This window comes from Pinus tabuliformis, chromosome X, assembly GCF_031772625.1.
Source record: "Pinus tabuliformis cultivar Carrire ecotype Pingquan chromosome X, CPIR1, whole genome shotgun sequence".
Taxonomy (NCBI): Eukaryota; Viridiplantae; Streptophyta; class Pinopsida; order Pinales; family Pinaceae; genus Pinus; species Pinus tabuliformis.
In genome coordinates this window covers 1,569,806,709-1,569,813,810 of record NC_142308.1, presented here as the reverse complement: position 1 = coordinate 1,569,813,810, position 7,102 = coordinate 1,569,806,709, and the positions used below count along the sequence as shown (strand labels likewise).

Here is a 7,102-nt window from a genome sequence, read left to right as displayed (position 1 = left end):
CGCACTACATATTGCCACTGGATTCCAGATGCAGATGGCAGTTGACTGCTTTCGAGGCACCATCTTCAACTGGTGCGATGTTGTGTTGGCTAATGTAAAAGGCCAACTGACTAGAGCCAAGAGTGGACAACTAAAGACCTTTGGATATGGTGCTTTAGTTGTGAGCTTTGGTCTAGAGAGGGTCCCAATATTGGTCCTGCAACACATCAATGTTGGAGCTAGACTTCCTCAAGAGCCCAAACTGATGCGATGGGTTGCAGTTATGGCCCGTCATCCTGACGAGGGGGCAAAGGTCATTTGATTCAAACCTAGGTATTTCCATTGGTTGGAAAACTAGGTTTTTTCTATTCAGGACTTCCCTTACGCTGGGGTAGATTTTCGCGGTGACCCGAACATGGCTCTTCCACCAAGAGAGTAATGGGATGACTCAGGTAAAATCATTTTCAACATTTCCTATTTTAATTTTTTTTTGTTTTTATCTCGTCCCAAAACTGATAGTAAAAGTTTCAAATGCAGATGTGGGTCCACAGCGACCAGCCGCTCTCCAGCCTTACGAGAGGAAACAACCAGCTGCAGCGCACTAGCCCCACAAGACGAATCAGTAGAGACCTTGGCGGAATTGGAGAGCCATCTAGAGTGTTTGACAGGGGACATTCCAGAGACCGGCATAGATGACATTCCTCATCGACTACAGCACTATGTGATTGGGGTGCCAGGACATTTTAGGAGGTTCCTTTGTAAGGTGGCCCATACAGTGGTTTCTTATCGAGATCATCACCAGTGATAGGATGATCGCCTATTGTAGACACATATGACATTTTTTGCTTTTTGTACTTATCATTTTTTCCATTCATAAGGTATTTTTCAACCTATGATCGAGGATGATGTATATTTTGACACACTCCTATATTATACTATATCACTATTACCGGCTTATCTTGTAAAACATGTTATGGAATGCTTTTAAACTTACATGTATGATTATTTCAAATGTCTACTTAACATTCGAGAAGCGATTGCATCTGCTAATGTATTTAAAGATCTTGGAATATGCTGATATTCAATATAATCAAATTCACGTTCCAAGAGACGCAGTCTCAAAAACAATCTCAATAACACTGGATTTCTAATGGCATATACTCTATTAAGCTATAATACAACGAGTTCAGAATCTAACCTCACTATCAAACTTCAAATCCCAAATGAAATAGATTTAGATAATAACTCAATCACTGCAATATACTCTGCAATGTTGTTCGTTGTTTGACCGAGGCTTACCCCATGCATAGATACCAACTCGTCAGAGGACGAATAGATAACCCAAGCTGCAGAAGTAATGTTCCATGTATTACGACAAGCACCATCAGCGAAACCAATGTATGTTTGGAGAGGCATCGACATTTGCAATATCAAGAGTAAAACCAAGATAAGCAGGAATAATGACGAAAAACACTCTCTAAGCTAAGCACACTTTTTAAACTAAAACACACAAGCTAGAAAGAAAGCTACCATAACTAAAAATCTCCACACCCATTCTTTAAGCATAATACCTCTTCACGTAAAGACCATTTCTGGGTTTAACTAAAAAGTCTGCGTCAAAGTCTACCAATTCATATGCCCCTTTTGCTAGCTTTTGCTTGACAACATATGGACCATGCCACATAGGAATGAATTTTCCAACGCCTAATTTATCATTAGCTTGATCGTACAATAAGACTAGGTCTCCTTCCGAAAAATTTCGAGGGGTCACATTTCGATCATACTAAGTGTTGGGTGAAACTATGTTCGTTTAATTCCGTTGTAGTACTTACCCAACTATTTAATTTGTCAATCCGAGGTCCGTAGACTTACGAGACACATGCACTATATATGCAGGACTGAAGTGGAACTAATCTAATCTAATCTAATCTAAATTACTGAAATCAAATTAATCTAAGAAGGCATTGAAACATTAACTATGAAAGCAGGAAGTTGCATAAAAGAAAAGCAATACAACATGTGAAGAAGTGAATGGCAAACAACAGATGTGAGCTCACAACAATAAAACTATGTCAAATTATATTACAATAACTAAATTACAAATCATGAAAGCATAAGAATATGAATCAAAGTAATTCTCCATTCTCTATTATTCATCATTCCAATGAAGAGAGGGCACTCTCTTATATACATGAGGAAGATAACCTTTCCATAATTACATATCCAATATTCTCTCAAGCACTCTCAACTAGTTTCCTGTTATTACAAGATATCATCGCACAAATCTCTCAAACATGATCCCACAAATCTCTCACATATCTTGGATAAGATATGCCAACCAAATCCTCCATGCTTTTCTCCTAATTATCTCCTTAGGAATTGGATAAGATATGTCTCCATGATTTTCTCCTTAGGATAAGATATGCCTCCATGATTTTCTCCTTAGGATAAGATATGCCTCCATGATTTTCTCCTTAGAAAAAGGCTTGCATAATTATCTCTTTGATATGGTGGAGGAGATATTAATTCTTCACATATTTCCTACACATCACAAAACTCACATATTCTTGAGATATATAAAAATATGTACATTTTCTAATAATTAATCATAAATTCACTTATAATACAAAAATGAATAAAATGGAAAATAAGAAGGTGAAACCCAAATGTATGTATGAAAGTGATATGATAACAGGTTAATGGGATGATGAAATGTAAGGAATAGTGAAGAAAAAGGTGGATGAAAATATGACATTTCTGAGTCCCAACATCCTCCCCAACTGAACTTGTTGCATGTCCTCATACAACCATGCATGGGTATCTTGTAAGAACATTTGGCATATTGAACTTTGGCTTTACATGATGATGTCTTAAATGTTTCCAGGATATGTGAGAGACATTAGTAACAATTTACATTTTCTTATGGTTGGTTCTTGTGTGACAACCATGAATATGGTTGGTTCTTGTGTGACAACCATGAATACAAAGAATGTTGGTTCTTGTGTTAACAACATTCATTTCATTTTCTGTTCTCTTTTCTTCAATAATGTAAACACTCACTGGAAATCATAATGTGCATAAGAAAGCCCTTTTGTAATATTAATGAAGCATGCCAATATTGCATATGAAACAAAGTGCAACGAAGTATCATTGGAAAATAAATGTTGGTGAATGGTAAATGGAGTGATAGTGGTGAAGAAATGGAATCATGGTAGTGAATATGTAGTGAATATAGTTCTCCCCCCCCTCAACTGAATGGGTTGCATGTCCGCATGCAACTTAACATGGCTCATGAAAGGAAATGTAGCATGGTGAGGGAATTTTCCAAAATATTCAAGTTAGCATATAAGGAATTGCATGATTAAAGATTAGAAAACAACATACCTCTACTTACCCAAGAATGACGAACTATGCAATAGGAATGTAGCTGCTGCTGCTGCTGGATCAGGAAAATGTGACTGATGTAACTGGATCCTGGGAAATGAAGGAATCTGAAGTACTGATGCTGAATCATGGAAAAGATAAAAGTTGAAAGTGGTACTGTGGTACTCTCATAGATCAGAATGCATACTGCTGTAACTACTGAGGGAGTCATGAAAAAGTGTATAGTCTTCACCCGCTACAAACCCGATGGTACAATTCTAAACATGCGAATGAATGTGTCGATGTCGAGCATGAATAGAAATCATTGGATTACCGGCCATTGATGTATGCCATTAACCAATGCGAGGCAACTCACCATTGATGTCAATGAGTGCCAAGGTACCAGAGTACATCTTACAAAGTGCGAATGGATGTGTCGAGGTCGAGCCACTTGCAAGATCTGAAGATCAAGGGACATTGATGTATTCCCATGATCGCCAGTGAGAGAACTTGCCATTAAGGCATGCAAGCCTCTAGGTACTCAAAATGAACTCTAGTCTATTTCCCAGATAAGGTGTTGATGTCGATGGGGCAAGACTTGTTGAAAGGTGGGCCTTAAGGAATCCCACATCAGTCAACGCAAGTTTGTAAAAAGATTTGGTAGGACTATAAATGGAAAGAACTCACGGAAAAGCAGTGTGGATCAACATGGCTAGGAAATCAAGGCAATGTAATCATGGAAAGGGAATGAGTTTCATTCAGAAGGTAAACTAGAAGGCAAAAATAAACTGAAAAGGATAAAGGGATGTATGCGATTCAGAAAAATAGGTGTGCATGAAGTCGTGAAAGATAAGGAAATGGAATATGGGTTGCAACACAATGATGGTCTAGGCGTTTGGAAGGAAAAAGGAAAGTAATCATGACGCAAAAGGTGTGTAGTGGAAAATGTCATGATATGTGCAGTGAAGAATTTGTTCCTTCAAGCGTCCAATGATGCATGTTTCATTGTGATTTCGAAAAAATCACTTTGCAAACTCTGAAAAACTTAGCACCATTCCTGCATAAAAATTGTCACCTTTGTGTGCCATCTCCATCAATCATTCCTGTATGAAGTGACTTCAAAAACAAATTAGCTCATTTTCAAGAATCTACAAACTGTCCATTTTTTTTTATTTATTATTTTCCGAAATAACTCTAATTGTGGATGAAAAAGGTGTCGCATCGGAATGTTGAGCTTTCTGCATAAGCTTCTCATTGACCTACACATAACACCAATCTCATTTCACTTGTTAGTATGTGCATCCTAACTCTTGCCCACAAATTCACAAAAATCCAACATACTTTTATTTCCCCCCAACTAGAAATATTGCATGTCCCCATGCAATGTACTCATTTATTGTGCAATAATTTTTCAAAAAGTTTTTATTGGTTTGCAGGAAAATTGATTTAAAACATTTGAAAAGGCTTTTGTATCTTTTTGGGGAAGTAGTTGGTGTTATGAATGAGGGCAATTTTTTATTTTTTTTTGGTTATTTATTTTATTATATTTTTTTTTAATTAATTTTTATTTTTATTTTTTATTTTAATTATTATTATTATTATTATTATTATTGTTTTATTTTTTTTAACAACAAAAATCGCACTTTCATGGTGATTGAAGTAAAATAGTGCAAAGTTCAACAAAACCAACCAATACTACTAACAACATCATATATAAGTCTGAAACCCGAGACAATTTTCATTGAGAATAGTTATTAACCGGAGTATAAACAGGATTAGTACCCACAGCTCATACACCATGTAGTTCACTGAAAAAAAAGTTTGAAATCTGCTCCCTGGAAATGGAATGTGATAAGGGGAAATTTTACACTTGGAGAGCCCTGCTGTTTAAAGCAGAGGTCCAGGCCAAGTTTAGAGCCATTGGCCAGTGGAAGATTAACCTGTGCCTTCAACTCAGTCTTCACAAAATCATAAGCAGGCTGGGGTAGAAAAGTCGCTAGCGTTCCAGTGTCTATGATAAGTCCACCGGTGCCATCAGATTTAATATCGAAAGTACTAGCAGGGATTTCAAATAATTGAGTGGCAACAGTGATTGTCTCCAATGAAAGATAATAGAATGATGGATACTTGCTGTTTCGAATTAAAGGAGTTGAACTGGCGATCTGGTTTTTGAAGAGCGTAACGTTACCTATAGACAAAGGGGGAGGATGAGTTCAATGGCTCTGGACATCACAGCTTTTGGAGGAGTAGCATTATGGCCATGTAAGCAAAGTAATCGATGAATGAAAATGGCGTGACCAATAAACACTTTCCTGATCCTGAAGGGCCTCGGCGAGAGCAAGATCGAGACCTTAGAATAAGTCCATAAAACTATCAGTAACTGTGTAAGGAAAACCTGTGTTTATATAATGCACCTCAATCTGCTGATTGCTGCTCATTTTCACTTATTTTCCTAAAGATCGTAACAACAAATCCGACTTCCCCTGCTCCAGAAAAGCTTGCCGGCGTCAATTTAAAGAGTACTGTACTCGAAGCCGTCCAATGAAGGCGCGATCTCACCATGAGATCGAACAAGTTTCCCCGGCAGATCAGATCTCTTCAATTATTGCCGAGAAGGTTTACATTGCCACAAGATTCATGCAGTTAACTGGAAAACCCCGCGATTGGATCCCTGGCATCTTGGTATGTCACAGGCGCAGAGAATCGATCGATTGGGCATCATCCGAGTAATTAGCAAGCTTGTTGGATCAGCGTAAGCTCAGTGCTAGTAAGCCCAGACGATCAGGGCCTGCTCATCTCTGTTTCTTGCGTTAGATATACAAAGACTAAAGTATGGGCTCAACTTTAGAGTCAAGCTCATTGAAGCCGCGAGATGTGTGCATTGTCGGTGTTGCCCGTACACCTTGGAGGCCTGAGTGGTTCTCTTTCAACATTTCCTGCAACGAAACTAGGATCGATAGCTATTACGGCTGCTCTTAAGAGAGCGGGTGTTGAATCTGGAATGGTCCAAGAAGTATTTTTTTGGGAAATGTTTTGAGTGCAATCCTGGGTCAAGCTCCTGCTAGACAGGCAGCACTGGGTGCAGGGATACCTAATTCTGTGGTATGCACTGCAATCAACAAAGTTTGTGCATCAGGAATGAAAGCAACAACGTTAGCAGCCCAAAGTATCCAGTTAGGAAGCAATGACATTGTTGTGGCTGGAGGCATGGAAAGCATGTCAAACGCTCCTTATTACTTCCCTGATGCCAGAAAGGGGTATCGACTGGGACACGGATCTCTTGTCGATGGAATGATGAAAGACGGACTCTGGGATGTTTACAAGGACATTGGCATGGGAGTATGTGCAGAGTTATGTGCAGATAATCATAACATAACAAGAGAAGAACAGGACTACTATGAGATAATCATAACATATCTCTGCACTACTATGAGATTAATGAAGTGTTTTCTGTTGTGGCTCTTGCGAACCAGAAGATACTTGATCTCAACCCTGAAACTGTAAATGTACATGGAGGAGCTGTGTCATTGGGGCACCCATGGGAGTCCTCTGAGGCTGCCAGCCCATTTCATCAGGGCAGCGGAAATTGGGATTGGGGGCCGGTGAATTTTGCAAGTGAGAAAATGGGATCAGAGGGGCCGCCCGGAACTAAAATCCATGTGACAGGATTCACAACATTTCATGGAGTGGCAGAGAATCCAACGGAGACGGTTGAAGGAATATGTCAATAAATAGGGCTTGAGTGATGGAGCCACTCACA

General features: G+C 38.9%; 1 pseudogene; it reads left to right on the top strand.

Moving 5' to 3' along the window:
• The first annotated feature begins 6,140 nt into the window (after window positions 1-6,140).
• Window positions 6,141-6,846, top strand: LOC149146020 (acetyl-CoA acetyltransferase 2 pseudogene; annotated as a pseudogene).
• Window positions 6,847-7,102: the final 256 nt, after the last annotated feature.